General features: G+C 34.9%; 1 pseudogene; it reads left to right on the top strand.

Moving 5' to 3' along the window:
• Nucleotides 1-1,814: 1,814 nt before the first annotated feature.
• LOC140871948 (uncharacterized) lies at nucleotides 1,815-27,814 on the top strand (annotated as a pseudogene).

Below are 27,814 nucleotides of genomic sequence, written 5' to 3'. Positions count from 1 at the left end.
CTTAACTTCTCCTTCACCAAGTTAGCTACCCAAGATGCATTAGCTTTAGGATGACCTCTAGTTCGCAAATTATCGTCCCCACAACTATGGCTTAAGTTGCATTTTCTTATGCCGAATGAATTGTCAGATTTATGTTTTGAGACATAAATTTTCCACTGACATTTTTCTTCGCTGCAAACAACTAAGATCTTTTCACTTTCATTTTTCCTATAAGAAAATGACTTTCTTGTGGCAATAGCATAGTTTTTAAGACAAATCCTGAATTCTGCAGCATCTTTAAATGTTTGGCCGTCACCACGTATGCAATTAACCCAAGAATCGATAGAATTGCTTAAAGTGCAAACTTCAAGCTCGTGACCTCCGTCCGTAGAAACGTCATCATCGAAATCAAACCTTACCATTTCAAATACAAATCAATTGAATACATGAGCAAACAACTCAATATTCGTTTATAAAAAATTTAACTTGCATTAAAAACTATAACACGTTTTAAATATCATTAATTAACTAATATACAAAATAAACAATGAAAAAAAAATTCATGTTCTGTACAAAATTAAATAACCAGCAAAAAATATCATGAAGTTTGTAAATTCTGAAACCTTGCACTTAGACCAAAATAACAATGCAAAAATATTACCTTTCAGCATTTATGTTACCCTGACTCTGATCATCTTTTGCAACTGCTCTCAAACTGATCATATTCAATTTCAAACAAATATGAAGGTTTATCATGTTTCGGACGTCATCATCTTCATTCAGAGTCACTGCAATCTTCTCATGAGGTGCTATGTATTGCAATACCGTTAATTCAGGATTAATAGCATTACATTTTCGTCCTAGACTCTGGAATATCTCCAATAGAGTTGCACCATTAGGAATTGAAATCAAATAAAGACCTTTGGCATAGCGGCAACTTCCAAGAAATGAAAAATTACCGCTCCCAGATCCGGCTTCCATGATCTGGAATATCTGGAAAATTTAAAATACCACAAAGAAAAATAATGCAAATCACACCAAAAAAATCCAACTAACCAAAAATTATGCATCAAAACTAAACGAACAAGATAAATAAATCAACCAAACCGACAAAAATTGAAGAAAAATTCAATCAAAGCACACCATAGTAATTCACATACTTTATTTAATATAATATATCAAACATATATGATAGCATAACGTAAAAAAATCTATACGTGTAGAAATCAAGTGTAATGTAAAAAAATCATGTAATTATTTTCGTTCGTTCGTTCGATTCATGAAGCAAGCCGAGCATGTTCGCTTTTACAACTTCATGAACAAGAACCTGAGAGCGTGGGTACTAAAAATAATAATTACAATAATTGTTTATAATACGATATCTAATTATTTATAATAACGAGTATTCACAAAATTTCAATGAGTCAATGAAGATTGCAATGAACCAGTGAAGATTTATAATTAGAAATACCCACAGCCTAATCATGTTGCTTAAACATAGCATGCATATAGATGAGTTATTGAAACATTGAAATGAGCCGATGAAGAATTACAATTAAAACAAAACCACAGCCTAATCGCTCAAATACCGATCTCGTAACACTAGATCCCATTTTCTACACCAAATTTCAATCCAAAATCCTATTTTACAAATTAATAACCACACAAGCACATAACAACATAAGAATTAAAAAAGAGCGCAAACCGGGTTGAAGCTTCTCGGATCTGCGGAAGGCCCCTGCGAGAATTTCAATTAATCGAACAGGAAGGAGACTCTGAAAAATTGAATGGGAATGGATACAATAACGTTGAGAAGCGTCCGTATGCCCGTATTAATGGCGATTGACTACGGCGGCGGTGAGCTATGGTGGCATCAACGATCGCATCGCAGACAAGTGGAGGGAGGAGAGGAGACGGGGCGAAGCGATCCTGAGTTTGAAGCGATGCAAAGGCGACTACATAGACCCGACTTCGCCGGTCGTTGGGCAAGTTTTCCGGTGATGGGCCAATTCGGCCGGTGAATGATTTGGGGCTTAGGGATTTCTGGTGAAGAATTCTGCCGAGTCGCACGTGAAGGAGGGGATGAAGGTGAGAGAATAACAAATGGGAAATAAAATGGTAAATTATTTTAAGAAATGTGCAATAGGGAGTAAAAAATAAGAGAAAAGCTTTGTCAGGTACCAAATTTAAAGATTTATTAGCTTGGGTACTGAACACTAAGTTTATTTTGTGAATGGGGATTTTACTCAAATTTACCCTAAATTTAAACTATATATAATATTAAATATTAATAATATATAATTATATTTTTATACTAAATAATTAATATATTATCCATAATTTGAATGTATAATATTATTGGATTGAAATGAATTTATTTTATTATGATAAATTTAATATAAAAATGTATCATTATAATGTTTTTTGGCTAATAATTATTAATTAATTACAAATTGATAAATTTTAACTTGTGAGAATATTTTTTTGTCTTAAATATTATTAAAATATATTTGAAATTAAATTTAATGATTTTTATTAATTTTTAAACTCTTAAATTTTTAAATTTATTTATTTTCTGACGGGTCTAACGGGTCTAACCCGGATTGGATCCGCCAGGTTCGCGGGATGGGACGGGCCCAAATGAAGGCGGAACGGGTCCCGAGTTTAGCCAAACACGTCCCGTTGTCATCCCTACCCCTGGGTAGTGAGTTGAATTTTCTAATAATTTTTGTGATTTAATATATTTAAAAGTGCAATTTAGTAATTCTTTTTGTTATTTCCCAAAGAAAAACAATAATTCCTCTAAATTTTAACCTTCCAATCCTCTCTCCATCGTCTCGAATATAAAGTTTATGTTTCATTTTTCATCGTTAAATATATAGTCAAATATCTATATAATTTTTTCTATTTAATTTTCGGTATTTACTTATTCATTAGGTACGTTGATTACTTCCAATAAATTTTTATACCATATTATAGCACTCGTTAAATAAGAATAAAATATAATATTTCTTTATAAAAAATTTCTCAACAAGTTTCTTAATATGTATGGAAACACAAAACATGTCTATATAGAACACAGCAGTTTTGTTCAAATAATGGAATAAATTATCCTTAGAAGTCATCGTGTAATTTTCAAAAATAAAAAATAAAAAAATCATTGTGGACTAAACCCTCTTAAGAATATTTTTTATATATATAAAATATCAATATAGAAGGAAAGCCAAAGAGAGAAAATACGAAAGAAAAAAAATGTTGGAGTAATGTCACCTCCTAGTCCCCTCAATTTGGAAATTAATTTAGGACGTTTATTGCTTTCTAAATCCATTCTTTTGTTACATATATAAGCATTTCTTATTGATTTATTCTATAGCTATATCAAGGGGAAAACATGCAAATTGCAACATCCATGTAAAATATACTAAATTCGCACAAAATTTTATGAAATGGAAAGTTGTTATTTTAAATATCTACATTATAATTTTGGGTTTATCATTTATGAATTTACAAACTCATACGTAGTATCACAATTCACAAAAGAAAATATGATGTTTGTATGTAAATTTGTTTTTCCGATATTTTTTTAACTGTCTCTTAAATAAATAAACTTATACTATATTTAGCAATATTTTTTTCACTATTTTACTAATATTTTTCATGTTAAACAATCCTATATAATTGAGAAGAAGAGAAATCAATTGAAATAATCTTATATTTTGTTGTGTGATAAACTAATTTGGTCCTAAATTACATATATAAAATTTTGGGGGGAATCGACACCTTTAAAAAATATATATATAGAATATACGCCCTTTTATGGTAAATGAAAATTTGATCAATTAACATTTATTTTATTATATGGAGAGTACGTAATTCAATTGGATTTTCAAACTTAAATAATTATATGGCTGTATTTATATTAAAAAAATAGATAATTTATGAGATTAATTTTATTTATTCAAACAATAATATAAGATAAACTTACATATATATATATATATATATAGATATAAAGTTTGCTAATTTTACTTCTTTTATCTCATTCATCTTTTATTTGAATGAGCGGAAAGTTTTTTTCTTGTGGTTAAATTGGGATAATTCCTAAAAATATCCTTATAGTTTCGTTAACGAGTCAATTATATCTCTTTTATTTTTCGAATCCTGAAAATATCCCTTATTAATTAAAAAGTGTCTCGAACATGTCCTTGAAACTAAATAATACCTATTATGCTCTTTATTTCCCAAATTTATTAATAATAAGTTTTAGCCCATCATGCTTCCATAAGTAAATTAAAGCAAATTACCTATTTGACCACACTGTTGCCGGGTTATGTCCACCGGGTTTTATAGGTTGTTCCTCACAACCGAACCACGCGATCGCAACCGATGGTTCCTGACACAGACTCCTTCAGCAGCAGCTAGCACAGCCTTATTTCGTTTCACCTTAAGGCGTATGGTAAAAGCTTAATTTTAAATTAAAATAACATGATAGGGAAGAGCTTCGGAAATTTATTCAGACAACATATTAATACATAAATCAACCTCCTTTGAAGAGAAGAAGATAACTAGTTTAGCTACTCATAGTAGCCTTGTTCTTGAAATACATGAAATTACAGAAAATTAATACAAACGTAGAAAGAGAAATATTACAATGATTTTATTTGTAAGAAAACTGAAGGGAATGATCGATGTCTTCAGCTTCCTCAAATGTCTGTATTTATAGCTGAAGTTCCACTCGTTTCACCGAGAAACTTCAGGGAATCTTACAGCTGTCTTGAATTTTTTATGTCATTATTGATGGCATCTTTTGCTAGTGAGAGAGTCACATGCCCGATGACATCTTTTACTAGTGGAGGAGTCACATGCTTGACTTTTTCTTTTGGATTTATTCTCCTCACATGCCTTCTTTATTGTTGTCGGGGCATCTTTTGCTTTTGCAGTGGGCCCCTGGGAAAATGCGGTTTTTGTGGTCCATGTCCACCTTTACTTGTCTCGGAAAAATCTTTTCGATCCGTTCGGGATCTGAAGGTTTTTTCGAATTCTGGCCCCTTCTGGTTTGGACATTCTGGGCAGATATTCTCTGACCATCTTTCGATATGAGTCATGTTACAAAATTTTCGGCGAGTTTCTTTACTCCCCGGTAGCTTGTTGTTCCACAAAAAGTTCCTCTTTTTTTCGAAGAGTTCTTCCGCAAAAGCCGTAGTTTTTCCTGTCATTGTGTTTAACAGGAATGATCCGTTCACATAATTCTGATAAAATTTGAACGGAAACTTGACATTGTCCATCTCGATGAGACAAACCCAAATACCCCATGCTCTTCTGGTTGAGATTTCATTTTCTCCAAAAGTGGACACCAATGGTATTTCTTCAGATATAGGATCCTTGATAAATCTTTGATTATTCATGTCATGTCTCCTTAGCTTGATGAAATAAAAGGGCTCGTGTGATCATTTCCCTGTTGGTTTTGGAGCTGCACTAAAAAAGTATAACTCGAGCACATCTTCTCTGGACAAATGATCATTATTTGCCCATGTTTCTTGGACTGCTTCCTGAATCCATTTTGGTAGCTGTGATATTTCCTGGAAGCCTGGTGAAGTTGTATAAACCGAGGCTAAAGCTCCAAATTCATACCATAGCTTTACATCCTTAGGATTGACATTATTTTTTAGCCAAACCCTTGGATATATTCCTGCAGCATCAACCCTGCAAGTGGTCGGGTTAATTTCACTTCTTGTACTTAACTTCTCTCATCTTTGTTGATAAACCTAAAATGGAAAAATGACAGCTGGATTAGTATCAATCTTAGATTTGCCCTTGTCAGTGTTGGGCCTAAGATTGATCTCTTCCTCTTTTACCCCAGAGGCGGAGGGTTGACTTGATGAGTTATCCTCATCAATTGTTGCTTTATCAAGATCATCAAAAACTGATGATAGATTAGCGCTTGTTTCTTGAGTATTAAAATCCTCAACATATTGTTTTACAACTGGTGGCTGTATTTCTTATTCTTGTAAAACCAATGGTTTTAACATTTCTTGTTTATGAGAAACCAGTGGTTTTTCTATGGCACGAATAATTGGCCCTTGAATATCAGCCAATAGTTGAGTTTGAGCTTGCATACATCCTGTGATTCGATTGGATACTTTGATCCGATCAGCTTGTTGTAACCTGCCCGCCATTTCGGCACTTATGACAAGCTGGTTGAACTCGGTTTGAAGCAACCCAAGGTGTTCCCTGAGATGCCTCTGCATTTTCATGATGGAATCCACGTCACTGTCTTCCATCTCTTGTTAAGAAATCTGAAAGAATATTTTCATGAGATTTAATAATAACAATATCAAAAATATAATTTTGACATAATGTTTGTCATCTTAATAACCTAGCTTTTTCAGGTTTAGATTCAATCTTATTTCTTAGGAAAGCTTTTACCTGAGTGTTATCAACCTTCAAAGTGAATTTTTTAGCAAGTAAAAATAATGGCCATTTTTCGAAAGCCCTTTTAACTGCATAAAATTCCTTCTCGTTGATATGTCATCTGATAGCCTCAGATTCTGAAAAAAGACCGCTACAGTATCTGCATGGTATTTCTCCATCCGGAGTGATCTTAGTAAGGACTGCTGCCCACCATTCGTCACTGGCATCCGTAAATAACACCAGATCATCTTCATCCACGGGTATAGCCATTTTTGGGAGATTCTTACATATCTCCTTTAATTGGTTTACCCCTTTAGTATGGTCATCGGTCCATATAAACCTTGCATCCTTTTTTAACAAATGACTGAACACCTTTCTGTACATTGCCAAATTGTTTATGAACATCCCTGCAAAATTAACTACTCCTAGAAAATTTTGGAGTTGTTTTACATCTTTGAGTTTATCTGAAAAATTCTTTACATTTTCCACAATATGGGGTTGTAGAATTATTTCAGTTTCATCAATCCCAATTCCAAGGAATTCAATTTTTCTTGTTGCTATGACTGCTTTCTTTTCAGATAAGACCAGTCCTTCTTGTTTACAAATTTTAGAAAAAATCTCTAAATGTTTAACATGTTCATCTATGTTTTTTGATGCTATAAGAATATCATCAATATAAACAAACATGAAGTTGAAATAATCTTTAAAAAGATTATCCATCTTTCTTTGAAATATTTGTGGTGCATTAGCTAATCCCATAGGCATAACTTCCCAGATATAATGTTCTTGTGGTGTAGAGAAAGCTGTGAATTTTTTACTGCTTTCTTCCATCTGAATCTGGTAAAATCCAGATTTACAATCAAATTTTGAGAACACTCTAGCATTTCGTACACAACTAATTAGATGTTCTCTACTGGGTATGAAGTACCCATCAAACTCCAGGATTTTATTAATACCTTGGTAGTTAATAACTAACCTAGGTTTTTCTCTTTTTATTTCACCATGATTTCTGACCAGGAAGCCTGGACTGCTATATGATGAAACTCCTTCTTTGATTAAACCAAGGTCCAAATGTTCCTTGATAATCATTCTCATATCCCTTTGATCTGTTATGTTCATCGGGATATGTTTATACCTAACGAATTCATACTTTTTGCCTTCCTTTAGAGTAATACTGGCTTTGAGTTGATTTCTATCCCACCATGCCAAATTATGCTCGTTATAACTTTCTTTCAGCTTCTTTTTGACATCTTCAAGGGATACCTTGTTTTTTAACTCTATATACCTGTGGTTCAAAGTTGCCTTGAGAAGTTCCATATCCTCTGTTTGGAGTTCTTATTCTGTTGTTATTTTCAACATAGTTTCTCCAAACCTTCTTGGATCTTTCATTTTTGGGTGAAATAATTGTCCTTTATCACCACGCTGGCTGCAGAACATTATCGATATTTGTCGATAAAAGGCCATCTTGAGTCTTTGAACGACAATCTTATGTTCACAAATGGTAGTAAACATAAGTCGTCTTAACTCGTTATCTTGTGTTTACTTTTTAAACATTTGTAAAAAGTTATTTTCCAACAAGATATCAGCTCCTGTATCATTGAAATATATTGGTGATGTCTTTACCTTGTACCAAGGAGTCTGACCTGCGCCTCCCATAAGGATTTCTGCTTGTTTTATTCCTCTGCAAAGAATAAGAATTCTTTTCGAGAAATCTCGTCCAGCAATTTTTGGCAATTTTTCTTCACAGTTTGTAGTGAAGACTCCTTTTTTTGCTGTACAAATTTCTGCTCCTGAATATATATAGGCTGCAAAGTATTCAGCCTTATATTGTTCGTACAACATCCCTATGGGAATGTATATGGAGAAAGGACTTGTTGTCATTTTTTAAAGGGATTACTAAATGACCCTGACATTTTTAACAAACTGTGTTGTAACTCAGCAATCCGATTAAGACTATTCACCTTTAGTTTTCCTAAGGCCTCAGAAGGTAGAGTATGGTTACTTATTTCTACTTATTCAATGCGTTCTAGTAAATAATGCTAATGACTTACTAATTTCAGAAGTTTCTTCTTTCTCTGTTTGTGAACAGAGTTTTCGAATCCGATTAAGGGATTGTCCCTTATCCATTTCTCTTGCTTTTCCATCTCGCATTATTCTTATTGAATTCTCCAAGTTTTTTCTTTTGCCATGAACTCTATTCCTTTTTCAAGGCGTTTCCATGGTTTATGATCTTCCAGAAATTCTAAGCCAAGAATTAGTTGATTTATTTCTTTTCCTGGGATCCCCGAAATTTGAACTTCCAATTCACCGACATTTATTAATCTTTGGTAAGTTCCTTTCGCTTGCTGCTCTAAATAGTAAATCGAGTTACAAGGAAATTGGTTCTTGTGACTTGTAATTTCGAATACTATTTTGACTTCTTTCCATCCTTCTGGAGATCTAAGTTTTCCTATAATTGAAAACTCCTTTCCTTCTAGTGGAATTTCCTAAATAGGAGATTTTTCCCACCTTCGGCTTATCATTCGGCCACCTTGGAAAGATAACCTTCGGGGTTCTATTTTTAGATCTCTGTATAGAACCGGTTTATCTTGTATTTGAATGTCTGTTTCTTGAATTAAAGGAAACTCGATTCTTTCCGGGTATATTGCTTGAGCAAATTTCCCAAAGATTTCTGGAATTTCAATAAACTCATTTCTAATAAATAATTCAGAATGATGAGTATTAGAAAGAGCGTATGAAATTTGATAAGTAATATAATATGGTCTATTACCTTCCTTCATTAATCTTTTTTTTTTTGAAGTTTTGATGCAACGTCAAGGCTCGACTAAAGTCTCTGTCAGCTAAATTGTAGGCTATTCTTGGATAAATAACTCCTATAATTTTTCCTCCATATAGATTTCCTGAGATCGTACCCAGGACTGCATCTTGGAAATTTCTCATTCTTTTATCACATACTACAATATCAATGGGTGAATCTATTCCTTCTTTAAAAGTTTTCTTTATCATTATTTGGATTGCTCCAATATGAATCCAGGACATCGTTCTTGCTACCTCACTTTTCAGCTTTTGCAATTCATCTCTTACTTCTTCAAAAGAATTAATCGCATATCTATTTGATTACTCGTTAACTCTATAGGGATTGCCATTTCCCTTCTGGATACTTTGTAAATCAAATGATGTCTTCTTTGTCTAAGCCCTAGGTTGCCTAAAACTCTTTCTACTTGTCTTGCCGAAAATCCTTGGTACTTCTGTAATGTTGGATTTTCTCTCATAATTCTTTGGACCATATTATGAGATATCGTGGTTTGAATAAAAAACTCAGCCAAACTCTCATGTGTTTCATGTCGAAACACCTCATCTTTATTCTGATTCTGATTCTGATTCATCATCAGATTCTTCTTGGCTAAACAATATCTCTTCTTCGTATATACTTTCATCTGAGGGGATATCCTCAAATTGATATACTTGGACTAGATCTTGAAAGAAGACCGCATCATCCATATTTGGTGTTGCTTCAAAGAGTTTAACTCTTTTTTTCTCGTTTTTTGGACAGTTTGTAGATATATGTCATTTTGCTCCACATGTTCAGCAGTTGCAATCTTGAAACTTTCACTTGCTCTTGTATGAGTTCTTCTGAAAGTTCTTCTAGATGGTGTTCTTCCCCTGCTTTGCGACGAGATTGTTGCTGGGGATGTTCTTGTAGGTCCACTTCTTTTTCCCGATCTATAAGATCTGGCTTTTTGTTTGGACCAAAATGTTCTTGGTTTCCAAGAACTTCTCATTCTTTTATTGTAGGGATTATTTCTGAATTTCTTCCTTTTAAATCCCTGTGATCTGCTCCCAATAACCGTAGGGAGATCATTTTCTCTACAACATAGAGGAGTATGCTTATTAATACCCCTTATGTTTTTGTAGTTATTTTGTAATGCTGCCATATGACACCATTCTGCCAATTTTCTTTTAAGAAAAGAGGCTCGTCTTGCCAACGTATCTGGATTACCTGGAACGTATTTTTTTATCAACATTTCTCTCTAGGGACTTGACATTTTTGCAAAAAGTAGCTGAATAGCTATTTTCTCGACTCCCGAATTTCATCTGTATTTAGTAAATAACATAATGTATTCATCAACTAAACAGATATCGTGCAATTCGAGACTATACAGAGCTTGAGTATATCTTATTTTCTTCTCTGTATCTTGATTATTAAAATAGTCCACTCCTATAAATTGTGCCTTGAATAGGGTGGTCATTCTTCCTCCAATTTCGCTTAGAGATTCTCCTGCTAAGACTGATTCTTTAGTCTCTGGCATGGTCATTTCCCAAGCTATCTTAACAGATCCCATTAGACTTATTTCCAGAAGTTTGATAAATTATTCTTTATTGAGATCTAAAGTTCTTGCTGCTATTCTCATAGCTGATGTTCAATCATCTATGAGATCTTCTCTGTTTTTGAAGTCCATAACATCAAGGTTTAACATAACCCCGTAAGGATGTATCGGATCTAAAACAGTTTTTCCGTAAGAAGTTTGATGTAGTGGTATCTTACTCTTTCTTGATCTGGTTCCTGCTGGATGTGAATTTTCTCCAACATGGAACTCACTTTGTGGTTCTTCTGTTTTAACCACATATCTTGGAGGATTCCCTATGGGTTGTTCACCCTCGGGGGAATTCATTTTTAGATCAACTACTTTGAGATTCGCAAATGAATCTGCAAGATCTTGTAGATCCTCGAGATTTAATCTTTCTAAAGTAGTCATCAGATAGTGTTTTTATCTGCTACTGCTTTTATAAGATTAATCATCATTTCTTCATCAGTTAAAGGTTTTTGTACCATTTTGGTTTTACCTTTCTGATGTAACAAAGGTTTGGTATCAAACGAGAGTGGTAACCTTCCTCCTGTATTTCCTTTTCTAGAACCAGAGGTGTGTTTTAGATTTATAATTTTCGTTTGAAGATCCTTTAGAGTTACAAAAATTTCTTCAATTTGCCGAGGTATTTCATACAACTGATTGCTGTAATATTGTACCGTCTTTTGAATTTCTCTAAGATCTACGAAGAGTTTAGAGGAATCTGGTGTAATTTCTAAAAATTGAGAATTAGAAATCATTTCTTTTTAGAACGTATAAAAGACTCAAGTTTTTTTAACTTCTGTTGTAAATAATCTATTTTAAATAGATTCAATTGTTTATGAGATTTCATGTAAATAAAATACTTCTGGTTCAAACTCTCGTTTGAATCCATGGTTTGTTGAAAATATTTCCTCAACAAAGAAAAGTATGATTTAATGAATAATATAAAGTCTGAATAAAATTACATAAGCTCTGATACCATTTTGTTAATCCTTGGGAACTTTAATACAAAATATCAAAATAAGGGTAGTATAGAAAATTTTTAGTTTGGAGGACATATCAGGGAAATTTTTTGTTAAAATAGGGACGTAATTGACTTTGAAAAGAATGTTAGTATATTTTTGGGAAAGTTAGAAAATTTTGGGGACATATTCATTAATTATCCCGGTTAAATTAAATTGTGACGGCTGATTAAAATCAACAAAATTACAATTTTACATGTAAATTTTTTTTTTTTAAAAGAAAAAGTTGCTATAATAAAATCTATATATATATATAATAACTGAGTTTTTGCCAAAAATAGTAAAATCCCGCCAAAAAAAATTAGCTAAATAAGGAAAACAAACACAATTTATTTCTATTTCTGTCCCATATGCAACACGATATATATTTTATTAATTTTTAAATATAGATCATATAATTGACGAATAATTAGAAATTTATAACATTTTTATTTGCAAAAAATTTTAACTATTAAATGTAGATAAAAAAAATACTACAAATATAATAATTAATAATTTGAAAATTTAAAAATTGCTTAATTTTTTTAAAACATTTAAATAGTTTATAATTTATAATTTCGAAGGTTGATTTATATCATCAATATTTTAATATAATATAATAATTATGTAATTAGTGAAGCTAAGCTCAAATAATAGAGATATTTTATTTATTTTATCTTTAAAATAAAATTATTTTGGAAGTGCGACACTAATTTTATGTAATCTCGCTAATAATAAGGTAACAAAATAATTAATAATATTTCAACCAATAATTATAATTAAAACAATAAAATCAAAAATAATAACAAAAATATAATACAATTCCAGTATAGAAAACATGTAAAACCATATTTAAGATTTAGAACAAATAAAAATAAAACAACAAAAACAATTATAACTTATTAGAAAGTGCTACTCTTATTTTATTTTTCATCGTAGGAGTGTGGACCAAAAAAAACAACTTCAATCAAATATAAACAGTAAAAATCTTTACAAATATTTATCTACAATAGAAAAAGATTTATTTATGCAATCTGGATACTAATAGAAGGAACAAATAATTAATAATATTTCAAACGATAATTAAAACAGTAAAATAAAAAATAATAACAAAAATAGAATACAATTCCAAATTTGATTAGAAACCAAATCTTATTATTATAGTATAAATAAACGTACATTTAACATCTAAGTTGTAAAAAGTTTAACATCTTCAAATTGTCTAGCAGATCGATCACCAATCAATATAACAAAAATATAACACAATTCCAAAATATAATACATGTATATTGCATGTATATTGTAAAATCTATATCAATTTCTATACATGTAATATTTACAAATATTTATCTACAAATAAAAAAGATTTATTTATGTAATCTCGCTAATAATAAGGTAACAAAATAATTAATAATATTTCAACCAATAATTATAATTAAAACAATAAAATCAAAAATAATAACAAAAATATAATACAATTCCAGTATAGAATGTAGTGACCCTGCATGGAATCACCTACTAACTGGCAACTAATAGCAAACATTAAACTTAATACAACAAAATACTTAACAGAGTAAAAACGTGCGGAAATATAATCCATAATTTACATATCAGCTTAGTAATATAATCCAGGCTTAAATCTGTAGTGATACAACCATATCGAAATTCTTAAAAGTAAACATTATACAGCTAGTAAATCGTGCTGTATAAAAACTTTCAAAGCTCCTGCTCCCTAGTCCTGCCTTGAACTACCAGCTCCGTCCATCCTGCGACCTGCCTCATGGAATAGAGTGTCCAAGATAACAACTAGGACGTGAGCGCTACGCCCAGTACATAGACATGAGTAAACATATGTATATAATGCATGCAACATGATGACTGGTACAGGGTCATCCGAAAAGTCATGCTCAGAACCGGCGCCACATGAGTGCTGCCACCGCACGGATCAACCTTTGGGTGCAACCACACTCGTCTAGTACACCAGAGTAGATAGACATAAATGCCCCCGCCGTCGTGGTACCCTCAGTGACAAACTATCGAGTATAGAGCTGAGCGGCTCTATAATCAGGTATAACAAGAAATAGGCTCAACGTGTATATGCACATGACATATGAGTATAGAAAACGGTAAATCATACATCATGCCATATAATAATGCCAAATAAATGCAACATATAAACATGTATACTCGCTGGCAATCTCAGTCAATGTGTACGTACCTCTAGGCTAGTTCAAGTATAATAGATTCTAGGTTCCAAGCCTATATTCAAAAGTTCACCGTATCACTACATAAATTCTATAAGCCTTAACTAAGCTAATAAGTACTCCCAAAACTTAAATAGATTCCCGGACCATACCTTCGTCCGTAGTTAGCCCTTTGGAGTCGCTAGTCCTGAATGACTATAACCTCACCCTGGTTATTTCAGAACCTCACTATTAACCGATAGGGCCCTCAAGTGTATATCTCACACTATATAACTGAAGAAGGAAACGCGGGAATTCGTATTTCAAAACTGAAGCAAATGAGCCCTATTTATAGCCAAAATCTCGGCAACGATCGGAACCACCGATCTCAGGATCGGAGCTTCCGATTCCAGCTCATTCTGTGCATGTCCGACACGTCGGGATCGGAACCACCGTTCCGAGATCGGAACTTCCGATCGAACCCCCGATCAACACTTGTCAAAACTCACGGCTGAGTCATCGAGCATTGCTGGTTGGCTGAGATCGGAACCTCCGTTCCTGATCGGAACGTCCGATCCCCGTGCATCCGATCTGCTTCCGAAGTGGTCAGGATCGGAGCTTCCGAACTGGGATCGGAGCTTCCGATCTGGCCCAAAGTCAAAAGCCCAAATTCCTCTTCCGAAGTCCAATAACACTCCGAAATAGATCAATTACCAACCCTAAATCATGTTTAACATATTATTATCTTAAAATGGGTTCCGGGTTACTACATTCTCCCCACCTTTAGATATTTCGTCCGCGAAATAACATCTAAAGATAAATCAAGATAACAATATGAAACATCAAATCATGTCTTATTACAACAACGGTAATTACATCTTATATGGTAATCAAAAATACAAAGCAAACAACTCAGGATATTCTGCTCGCATACGACTCTCAGTTTCCCAAGTTGCTTCTTCAACGCCTCGGCGCTGCCACTGTACCATCACAAGTGGTATAGTCTTGTTCCGAAGAACTTTCTCCTTCCTGTCTAGGATACAGATTGGTCGTTCAACAAAAGACAGATCTGGCTCTAGCTGAATATCAGTAGATTGAATCGCATGAGATTCATCAGCTATGTACTGTCGAAGCAACGACACATAAAAAACATTGTGTGTACTGGAAAGAGATGGCGGTAAAGCCAAACGATAAGCAACATCTCCGATCTTCTCCAGTATCTGGAAAGGCCCAACGTAACGAGGAGACAACTTGTCTTTCACACCAAATCTCATCACCTTTCTGAAAGGTGATACTCGCAGAAAAACATATTCACCAGGCTCAAACTGAAGTGGCCTGCGGCGAATATTCGCATAACTGGCTTGTCTATCTTGAGCAACTTTGATCTTATGCTTGATCAAATCTACCTTGTCTACAATCTGCTGCACCAATTCAGGACCCTCGACTTGCCGTTCCACGACTTCATTCCAGAATAATGGAGTACGACACCGTCGACCATACAATGCCTCGAAAGGTGCCATATCAATACTACGATGATAACTGTTATTGTAGGCAAATTCAATCAAAGGTAACTGATCCTGCCAAGATAAGCCAAAATCCATGACAGAAGAACGTAGCATATCCTCCAGCGTACGAATAGTGCGCTCTGACTGCCCGTCAGTCTCCGGATGATATGCAGTGCTCAAACTCAGAGTGGTACCCAACACTTCCTGAAAACTACCCCAAAAACGTGAAGTAAATCGCGGATCTCTATCACTGACAATACTCACTGGAATCCCATGTAATCGCACAATCTCCTGGATATATAAGCGTGCCATGCGATCATAAGAATACTCCCGGTTATAAGGAATGAAATGTGCTGATTTTGTCAAACGGTCAACGACAACCCAGATAGCATCACACTGACGTGAAGTCATAGGCAAGTGGGTAACAAAATCCATAGTCACGTGCTCCCACTTCCATTCGGGAATCTCAAGATTCTGCAGTAATCCACCTGGTCGTCGATGTTCAGCCTTGACCTGTTGACAAACCAAACATCTCGAAATAAATTGATACACACTTCGCTTCATCCCCTTCCACCAGAATCTAGTTTGCAAGTCCTTATACATTTTCATACTTCCAGGATGAACTGATAATCGACTCCTGTGAGCTTGAGATAGAATATCATTCCTGAGTTTCGCAACATTAGGTACAACCACTCTATTGGATAGGCACAATAAACCATCTGCCTGAAAATGGAATCCAGATGTATTAACTCCATTGGCTAGACGTGCCAATCGCTGAGTCTTAACATCAGATATCTGAGCATCTCTGATCCGAGAATACAATACCGGCTCAGATAGAATAGTATACAAACGAATCTCATTCCTCCCTTTCTTGTGCTTGAGCGTAAAACTCAATGAACAACACTCTTGAATCATATGAGATATTTCATTAGTCTGAAGTGCAGACAGTCTCACCTGCCGACTCAAGGCATCAGCAGTAAGATTAGCAGAACCTGGATGATATTTGATTTCACAATCATAATCCTTCAGGAGATCCATCCAACGTCTCTGTCGCATATTCAACTCTGCCTGAGTGAATAAATACTTCAAACTCTTGTGATCCGTAAATATCTCAAATTTCTCGCCATAAAGATAATGTCTCCAAATCTTGAGCGCAAATACAATGGCGGCTAACTCGAGATCATGCACTGGATAGTTACTCTCATGCAACTTCAACTGTCGAGAAGCATAGGCAATAACATGTCCATGCTGTGCCAAAACACATCCTAACCCCTGACCAGAGGCATCAGTATAGACAACATAACCTCCTGATCCAGAAGGTAGAGTTAGCACAGGTGCAGTAGTAAGACGTCTACGCAGCTCGTGAAATGACTCCTCACAATCCGAGGACCAAATGAAGGCAACATCTTTCCGTGTAAGCTGAGTCAAAGGCCTGGCCAACTGTGAAAAATTCTCGATGAACCGACGGTAATATCCCGCTAGACCCAAGAAACTACGAATCTCAGCAACCGTCGTCGGTCGAGACCAGTTCAGCACTGCCTCTATCTTACTAGGATCAACAGATATCCCTTCATTAGAAATCACATGACCGAGAAATACTACCCGATCAAGCCAGAATTCACACTTGCTCAATTTCGCATATAGCTTCTTATCTCGTAACGTCTGTAGAACAATCCTCAAATGCTGTGCATGCTCATCCTTGTCATGAGAATATACAAGAATATCATCTATGAAGACGATGACAAATCTATCCAGATAATCTCGAAATACCTGATTCATCAGATTCATAAAGACTGCCGGTGCATTCGTCAAACCGAATGGCATCACCAGAAACTCATAATGCCCGTATCTGGTCCTGAAAGCAGTCGTAGATATATCTGAGTCTCGTACCCGCATCTGATGGTATCCAGATCTCAGATCTATCTTCGAATAAACAGAAGTACCCTGTAGTTGATCAAACAGATCATCAATCCGCGGCAAAGGATACTTATTCTTGATGGTGACACGATTCAACTGCCTGTAATCAATACATAATCGCATCGATCCATCCTTCTTTTTGACAAACAAAACAGGTGCTCCCCACGGAGAAACACTCGGACGAATATATCCCTTATCAAGCAGATCTTGCAACTAATGTTTCAATTCCCTCATCTCTGACGGTGCCAGACGATAAGGTGCTCGGGATATAGACGTAGTTCCTGGTACTAGATCAATACCAAATTCAACCTCTCGAACCGGAGGAAAACCAGGAATCTCATTAGGGAATACGTCAGGAAACTCGCTGACAACCGGTAGCTGATCAATACCCGTACTACTCATGAACATATCAACTGCATAGATGAGGTAGCCCTCCCCACCTGACTCCAAGACATGACATGCCTTCAGAGCCGAAACAAGTGGCATCGGAGGTCGCACACCCTCACCATAAAAGTACCAACTATCACCCTCAACGGGATGAAACTGTACCAGACGCTGATAACAATCCACAGTAGCGTGATACAAAGTCAGCATATCTATTCCCAAAATACAGTCAAAATCCGTCATCGCTAATATCATCAAATTAGCCGATAACACATTACCCTCAAACTCCAGAAGGCAACCCATCACTAGACGCTTAGTTACTACCTCCTGCTCCAACGGAGTAGATACAACTAAATCCATATCTAATGATACATAAGGTAATCTATGCCTCTTAACGAAGCGACTAGAAATAAAGGAATGCGATGCTCCAGTATCAATTAATACAAGTGCAGGAATACCACATAACAAGAAGTTACCTGCCAACATGCGATCGCTTCCCTCAGTAGCCTGCTCCTGAGACAGAGCAAACACCTGCCCTTGAGTCTGGGGACGATAACCAGAAGAACTCTGTGGTGCTGGCTGCTGGCGTGGAAAAATAGAAGCTTGAGATCCAACTTGTGATCCCGATCCACTAGCAGAACCCATACGCTGAGGACAATCTCTCCGCAGATGTCCCTGCTGACCACAAATATAACACGCCCCAGTAGCTCTCCGACATGAAGCTGCAGGATGCTTCCCACCACAGTGGCTACAAAACTCCTCCTTCTTCTTCTTCTTCCCAAAGCGGAAAGTACCTTGTGAACCACGAGAACCAGACGAAGTAGTAGGAGTAGAAGAAGACGTAGGTACAGATGGCACAACAGATTGAGCTCGAGGCTCAACAAATCCACTAGGCTGTGCTGGCATCATCAACTGTCCACGCCTGTTGCTGGTCTCCACAAGACGGCAATGGTTCACCAAAGTCTCATAAGATACCGGGTCATCACAGACGACAACCTGAGAGTAGATATCTTGGTTCAGGCCTTGCAAAAAGATATCATACTTCGACGCATCACTCGCATTGATATGAGGACTGAAAGGTAGCAGATCAAGAAATCGCTGTTGATACTGATCAATAGTCATTGATCCTTGCCTCAAAGTAAGCAATTCCATAGATCGTGCTTGGCGAACAGCCGGAGGAAAATATAATTTCTGAAACTCCCGACAGAAATCCCCCCAAGTCACCTGTCCTCTCTCAGTACGTGCCTGAGCAACCTTGGCATCCCACCAAAAACGTGCTCTATCCTCTAGAACGAATTCTAGAACTTCTAGTTTCTGCTCCTCAGTACACTCAAAAGCTCGGAACGTGCTCTCAAGTTTAGACATCCAGCTTCTAGCTTGTTCAGGATTCTCGCCTCCCACTAAGGGTTTCGGTCCTACCTGCATAAACTTATTAATAGTATAGCGACGTCGACCCTCATGAGGACGATGTTGATCATCCTGATGATGATGGCGACGATGATGATGACCACCTCCCTGGCCAACACTACCGTGACTCTCGTCAGCCATATCCTGAAAAGAATTGCACATTAAAATCCCAAATGCGCAAGAATTACTCAAGACTAAACTAAATCCCAAGTACTAATCCCAAAATCTATACATGCTCTGATACCAAAAATGTAGTGACCCTGCATGGAATCACCTACTAACTGGCAACTAATAGCATGCATTAAACTTAATACAACAAAATACTTAACAGAGTAAAAACGTGCGGAAACATAATCCATAATTTACATATCAGCTTAGTAATATAATCCAGGCTTAAATCTGTAGTGATACAACCATATCGAAATTCTTAAAAGTAAACATTATACAGCTAGTAAATCGTGTTGTATAAAAACTTTCAAAGCTCCTGCTCCCTAGTCCTGCCTTGAACTACCAGCTCCGTCCATCCTGCGACCTGCCCCATGGAATAGGGTGTCCAAGATAACAACTAGGACGTGAGCGCTACGCCCAGTACATAGACATGAGTAAACATATGTATATAATGCATGCAACATGATGACTGGTACAGGGTCATCCGAAAAGTCATGCTCAGAACCGGCGCCACATGAGTGCTGCCACCGCACGGATCAACCTCTGGGTGCAACCACACTCGTCTAGTATACCAGAGTAGATAGACATAAATGCCCCCGCCGTCGCGGTACCCTCAGTGACAGACTATCGAGTATAGAGCTGAGCGGCTCTATAATCAGGTATAACAAGAAATAGGCTCAACGTGTATATGCACATGACATATGAGTATAGAAAACGGTAAATCATACATCATGCCATATAATAATGCCAAATAAATGCAACATATAAACATGTATACTCGCTGGCAATCTCAGTCAATGTGTACGTACCTCTAGGCTAGTTCAAGTATAATAGATTCTAGGTTCCAAGCCTATATTCAAAAGTTCACCGTATCACTACATAAATTCTATAAGCCTTAACTAAGCTAATAAGTACTCCCAAAACTTAAATAGATTCCCGGACCATACCTTCGTCCGTAGTTAGCCCTTTGGAGTCGCTAGTCCTGAATGACTATAACCTCACCCTGGTTATTTCAGAACCTTACTATTAACCGATAGGGCCCTCAAGTGTATATCTCACACTATATAACTGAAGAAGGAAACGCGGGAATTCGTATTTCAAAACTGAAGCAAATGAGCCCTATTTATAGCCAAAATCTCGGCAACGATCGGAACCACCGATCTCGGGATCGGAGCTTCCGATTCCAGCTCATTCTGTGCATGTCTGACACGTCGGGATCGGAACCACCGTTCCGGGATCGGAACTTCCGATCGAACCCCCGATCAACACTTGTCAAAACTCACGGCTGAGTCATCGAGCATTGCTGGCTGGCTGAGATCGGAACCTCCGTTCCTGATCCCCGTGCATCCGATCTGGTTCCGAAGTGATCAGGATCGGAGCTTCCGAACTGGGATCGGAGCTTCCGATCTGGCCCAAAGTCAAAAGCCCAAATTCCTCTTCCGAAGTCCAATAACACTCCGAAATAGATCAATTACCAACCCTAAATCATGTTTAACATATTATTATCTTAAAATGGGTTCCGGGTTACTACATAGAAAACATGTAAAACCATATTTAAGATTTAGAACAAATAAAAATAAAACAGCAAAAACAATTATAACTTATTAAAAAGTGCTACTCTTATTTTATTTTTCATCGTAGGAGTGTGGACCCAAAAACACAACTTCAATCAAATATAAACAGTAAAAATCTTTACAAATATTTATCTACAATAGAAAAAGTTTTATTTATGCAATCTGGATACTAATAGAAGGAACAAATAATTAATAATATTTCAAACGATAATTAAAACAGTAAAATAAAAAATAATAACAAAAATAGAATATAATTCCAAATTTGATTAGAAACCAAATCTTATTATTATAGTATAAATAAACGTACATTTAACATCTAAGTTGTAAAAAGTTTAACATCTTCAAATTGTCTAGCAGATCGATCACCAATCAATATAAAACCAAAATGGCACCATTGTTTCGAGTTATTCGTGATATTAATCTTTCAGATTGGCATTGGGCGCTGAAGTTAAGATTAATACGTTGTTATGATCTACCTCCATACCAAAGCAAGCAAAAACAAACAATAAAATGTATATTCCAAGATATTGAGGTACACAAAATTTATAAGATTTTTATATTCATCTTTTATTATGCTTTTACTAATTTTTTTATATTTATCATTATCTTCAACCTCACTTAGATTTATTTTTTCTCGACTTCAGGGAACGCGTATACATGCAACTATCAAAGATAATGTAATTGATAAATTACGACCAATACTCAGAGAAGGTCGAATTTATGCTATAAAAAATATGATAGTTGCGCAAAATAAAATGACAATCAAAACAACATCTAACATTTACAAAATTAATCTAATTGATTTGATAAAGGTTTGCGAAATAGAAGATAAAAAATTTCCATCAAAGATGTTTGAGTTCAAAAACTTCAAAGATTTGACAACAGCAGAAGTCGTCGATGAATATGAAATTTTTGGTAAGTTTAATATTGAAATGTATTTTAATTATCTTAGAATTTTTTATTATATTTTAATTTGTTAATTTATCCTTTTTTTTTTCTAGATGTGATTGGGACAATGATTTCAAGAGATAACCCGAAAGCTAAAGAAATCAATGGCCGTCCTACAAAGCTAATTGATTTTGCCATTGAAGATTTAGAGTAAAAAATTTTTATTTTCATATTTTATTTTTGTGGAGATTATGAAGTTTAATTATAATATCTTCCATGTCTATTAATGCATTTTCAGGCACAACAAATTGCCATGCACTTTGTGGGGAAATTTCGTGGACGAAATGATGTCATTTCTAAAACATTTTTGTTGATTTAGGGTCAGACCATTTTCTTTGATTTAGTATCATATTTTATTGGGTGTGATAATGTGTATATTTTCGGCCCAATTATAAGTATGTAAATAAAATGTGCTTTTTGTAGTTTATTTTTTATTCATTAAATGCTATTTAAGTTTGGATATTTATAAAATATGAAATAAAAAGATCAAATATTAATTTTTTTGTAATAACATGGTAAATTTTACCTTTTTCAAAATATAATTTTTATAATTTTAATGTAGTATTATTACTTTAGTTAATTTGATGTTTAGTATTTTTTAACTCATATCTACTATTTTGTTCATTTTTATTTTGATAATTTTATTTTCAAAATTTTACTTAAATATTTAAACAGAAAATTTGGATTCAAGAATCAGAATATCCGAACATTGTACTTTGCGCGGTTCATTTAAGATGGTATTGACAACGTCAAAATCTCCACTAAGTGAGATTACAAATGATATGATATTTTTTCCATTCGTTATTACTCTTATTTGTCTACTCAAATGATTATATTTTTTTAACGTCGGTATACGTGCAGCTACTTCATCGAGCTTAATTGATATAGATTCTTCTTCTCAAATACCCAGCAGCTCAACTACAAATAAATCAGATATGATTGATCTAACAATTGATGATGATTTCCCTCACTCTGCTCTTAATACTGGTGACAAACTGCCGTTTGTTCATCAATGTAATTTTTTAATAATTATACGTTTTTTTTTTTCTAATTTTAAGATATTATGTATATTTAAGATATGAGTATAATCATCAATTGATTACGTTTTTTTTGTTTTTTTGCAGTTGAATCTGATTCAATTCCAATTAATTTAGTTAACATATTGGACATTCAACATAGTCGTGACAATCTCGACAAAAATATCTCGATATCATCCATCGGTAAAATTATATTATATTTTTTTATGTTGCTTCGTTTATAACAAGTTTATGTTTTTTTATTTAAATTTATAAAAGAAATTTTATTTTATTTTGCAGTTATAACATATTTATTTTTTTAATGTTACATATTTATTTTCATTGTTTTGTTTTTTGGAATATGCGTATGTTAACAACGTCATTTATTGTTACATATTTATTTTCATTGTTTTGTTTTATTTTATATAGATTATTGGGATATAGGAGATCCAATATACAGATGTGATTTTTGTGGTGCGATATTCTGGTATGAAGAAAGGTTATGCCGAAGTTATAAATCTCGAAATCCTAAATACTCCATGTGTTGTATGCAAGGAAAAATACAACTTCCTCCTTTAAAAAAACCTCCTGAAGTATTGCATGATTTATTAAATGGAGTGGATGATAAAAGCAAACATTTTCTTGAGAATATCAGATCATACAATAGTATGTTTTGTTTCACGTCGATGGGAGGGAAGATAGATTCGAGTTTAAATCAAGGTGGCTCCGCTCCAGTTTTTAAACTTCATGGGTAGAATTATCATTTAATTGGAAGCCTACTTCCATGTGAAGGCGCATCTCCAAAGTTTGCTCAGTTATATATTTACGACACAGAAAATGAAATTACTAATCGGATTTCTGCTGTCAGGTATACATTAAAATATGTCTTATTTTATTTATCGTTTATGTGAATTTAGTAGAAAATATTCATATATGTCAAATAAAAATATTTTTCAGAAAAAATAGCGACACAAACAATCTGCATCTGGAGATAGTCTCTGATTTGAAGATCATGTTAGATGAAAATAATGTTTTAGTCAAGTCTTTTCGGATGATCAAAGAAAGAATGATGGTAGAAGTACAATCCGATATTAAATTACGGTTGATTGGGAGAAGAGATAAGGATGGAAGACGATATAATCTTCCTTCTACTTCTGAGGTTGCTGCATTAATTGTGGGAGATTTTAATGAGGCTTTGGGAGACAGGGATATTTTAATAGAAACACAATCTGGTCAACTTAAACGTATCAATGAGATGAATCCTGCATATCTCTCTCTCCAGTATCCTATACTTTTTCACCTATGGTGAGGATGGTTATCGAGAAGATATTCCATTATCAGAATCCAAATCAAGTGTTGGAGGTAGAAAAAAAGTGAGTATAAGAGAATTTTTTGCTTATCGACTGCATGATAGGGACATCGAATTTTCAAGTATTTTGAATTCAAGAAGACTTTTTCAACAATTTATTGTTGATGCATACACAATGGTTGAATCTGGAAGGTTGACGTATGTTCGGCTGCATCAAAAACAATTGAGATGTGAAATGTACAAAGGTCTTCATGATGCGCTTTTGCGTGGTGAAACAAATGCATCTACACAAGGAAAACGTATTATCTTGCCTTCTTCTTTTACTGGGGGTGCAAGATACATGATTCAGAATTACCAAGATGCCATGGCTATATGTAAGTGGGCTGGATATCCAGATTTGTTTATTACATTTACGTGTAACCCAAAATGGCCAGAAATTGTGAGATTTATCGAGGCTCGAGGATTAAGGGCCGAAGACCGTCCGGATATTGTCTCCAGAATCTTTAAAATGAAGTTGGATGCCTTGATTAAAGATGTCAGAAAGAATAAAATATTTTGGAATGTTAAAGCAGGTATAACATTTTTTTTAAAATATAATGTTTGATATATTTCTTATCTTATAATGATTATTAATATCTTTTAGTACATACAAATAATTAATTTTTAATAAATTGTTTCAGTGATCTATACTGTGGAATTCCAGAAGAGAGGATTACCACACGCCCATATTTTGCTCTTTCTATGCAAAGAAGAAAAATGTCCAGTAGCAGAGACAGTCGATCGTATCATTTCTGCCGAAATTCCCGATAAAAATCAGGATCCTGTTTATTATGATGCAGTACGGGATCTAATGATGCACGGTCCATGCGGTGAGGTAAGAAAAAATTCTCCATGTATGTCTGGCGGTCGTTGCCAAAAACATTTTCCTAAAAAATTTGTTGAAGTGACATCAATTGATGAAGATGGATATCCAATATATAGACGTAGAGATAATGGGCGAACAGTTCTCAGAAATGGTGTTAATCTAGACAATGGATTTGTTGTTCCCCATAATCGTTATTTGTTGATTAGATATGGAGCTCATATGAATGTTGAATAGTGCAACCAATCTCGGGCTATCAAATATTTGTTCAAATATATAAATAAAGGGCACGATCGTGTGACGGCATCATTCTATCGGAGTTCAGATGATGAGAGTTTGGGAAAAAATGTTGATGAGGTGAATATGTACTACGACTGCAGATATATTTCCCCATGTGAGGCTGCTTGGAGAATTTTTGGATTTGATATTCAATATAGAGATCCACCCGTTGAGCGTTTGAGCTTTCATCTTCCGAATGAACAAAATATCATTTTTTCAGATGCAGATGAAATCAGTAATATTATCGATCGACCTACTGTTAACCAAAGCATGTTTCTGGCATGGATGGAAGCTAACAAGAAATATCCGGAGGCAAGAGAATTGACATATGCTGAATTTCCAATGAAATTTGTTTGGAAGCAAGATACACGAGAATTCGTTCCAAGGAAACAGAGATTTTCGATCGGGCGCATTTTTTACGTTCCTCCGGGATGTGGAGACATGTATTATTTAAGATGTCTCCTAAATGTAAACCGTGGTGCCACTTGCTATGATGATATAACTAATGTTAATGGTGTTCAATACCATTCATTTCGTGATGCTTGCTATGCATTGGGATTGTTGAATGATGACAAAGAGTATATCGACGGCATTATTGAGGCAAGTCATTGGGCTTCAACACAATCTTTGAGAATTTTACTTGCTACTCTATTGTCATCGAACTGCATCAGTCGACCTGAAATACTTTGGGAATCATGTTGGAAGTATTTGTCAGATGATGTTTTATACAGACAACGTAACCTATTGCAACACCAAGGTATGCATGCATCAATAAAGTTTTTCAGTTATATTTGTTAATTTTTAAAAGTATATATACATAGATGTGTATGTTTTTTATTAATACCTTTTTTTTTGGTAGAATTGCAATTGAGTGATGATGAAATTAAAAATTATGCATTGGTTGAAATTGAAAAATTATTACGAAGCTATGGAAAAAGTTTGCGTGAATTTCAATCAATGCCATTTTTCGGTGATCAATATTTTCAGACTACTTCACGGAACAGATTAATACTTGATGAGTTGAGATTTGATAGAAGATCTTTGTCTGAAGAACATGATAATCACCTTAATAAGTTGAACTCTGAGCAACGTCATGTGTATGATACGGTGATGAATGCAGTTCATTCAAATAAGGGAGGTGTTTTTTTTGTATATGGATATGGAGGTACTGGAAAAACATTTGTCTGGAAGACTCTATCTGCATTCTTGAGATCGAAGGGAGAGATTGTGTTGAATGTGGCATCAAGTGGTACTGCATCTCTTCTACTGCCTGGTGGAAGAACAGCTCATTCACGCTTTGCGATTCCATTTAATCCTAATGAAGAATCAACATGCAATATCAAACAAGGGAGTCCTCTTGCGGATCTTATTGAAAAATCTAAGCTTATAATTTGGGATGAAGCTCCAATGATGCATAAGTTCTGTTTTGAAGCTTTAGATAAAAGCATGAGAGATATAATGAGATTTGTCAATCCTTCAAGCCTTCATTTGCCATTTGGGGGCAAAACCGTTGTTTTTGGTGGTGATTTTCGTCAAATATTGCCTGTTATTTCAAAAGGCAGTAGGCAAGATATTGTTAATGCAACCATCAATTCTTCTTATATCTGGAGACATTGTACAGTTTTAAGATTGACGAAAAACATGCGACTACAAAATTTAGGTTCTGATGAAGAATGTAATAAGACAAAGCAATTTTCTGATTGGATTGCTAATATAGGAGATGGAAAAATTGGAGAATCAAATGATGGTTATGCGACAATAGATATTCCAGATGAACTTGTGCTGAAAGATTATAACGATCCTATTGCATCGATAGTCGAGAGTACGTATCCTTCGTCAGACATTTCTATCAGTGATACTGCATATTTTCAACAGAGAGCTATTTTGGCACCGACTCTTGATGTCGTTCAATCCATAAATGAATTCATGATATCTCTGAATCATTCTGAGGGAAGATTATATTTAAGTTCTGATATGGCATGTCAATCGGATAAAAGCGTTGGTTTATTGCATGATGTTCATACCCCTGAATACTTAAATGGAATAAGATGCTCTGGAGTACCAAATCACGAGTTGAATTTGAAAGTTGGAACTCCGGTTATGTTGCTGCGGAACATAGATCATTCTCTTGGTTTATGCAACAGCACTAGATTGATTGTGACTAGGCTCGGAAACCATGTTTTGGAAGGAATATTCTGACTGGAAGTAATGCGGGTCACAAAGTACTTATTCCAAGAATGTCTTTGACTCCTTCTGATCCAATACTTCCTTTCAAATTTCAAAGAAGACAGTATCCTTTGATTGTATCATATGCAATGACAATCAACAAAAGTCAGGGTCAATCATTATCTCATGTAGGACTTTTTTTGAGGAATTCCGTGTTTAGTCATGGTCAGTTGTATGTCGCTGTATCTAGAGTTACCAATCCTAAGGGTCTCAAAATCTTGATATGTGATGGCAAGACCAATCAAAAAAATTCAACAACAAACGTTGTATTTAAGGAAGTTTTTCAAAATTTATAA

This window comes from Henckelia pumila, unplaced genomic scaffold (assembly GCF_033568475.1).
Source record: "Henckelia pumila isolate YLH828 unplaced genomic scaffold, ASM3356847v2 CTG_461:::fragment_3, whole genome shotgun sequence".
NCBI lineage: Eukaryota > Viridiplantae > Streptophyta > Magnoliopsida > Lamiales > Gesneriaceae > Henckelia > Henckelia pumila.
The sequence above is the reverse complement of the archived record's forward strand: the minus strand, read 5'-3'. Positions and strand labels throughout refer to the sequence as shown.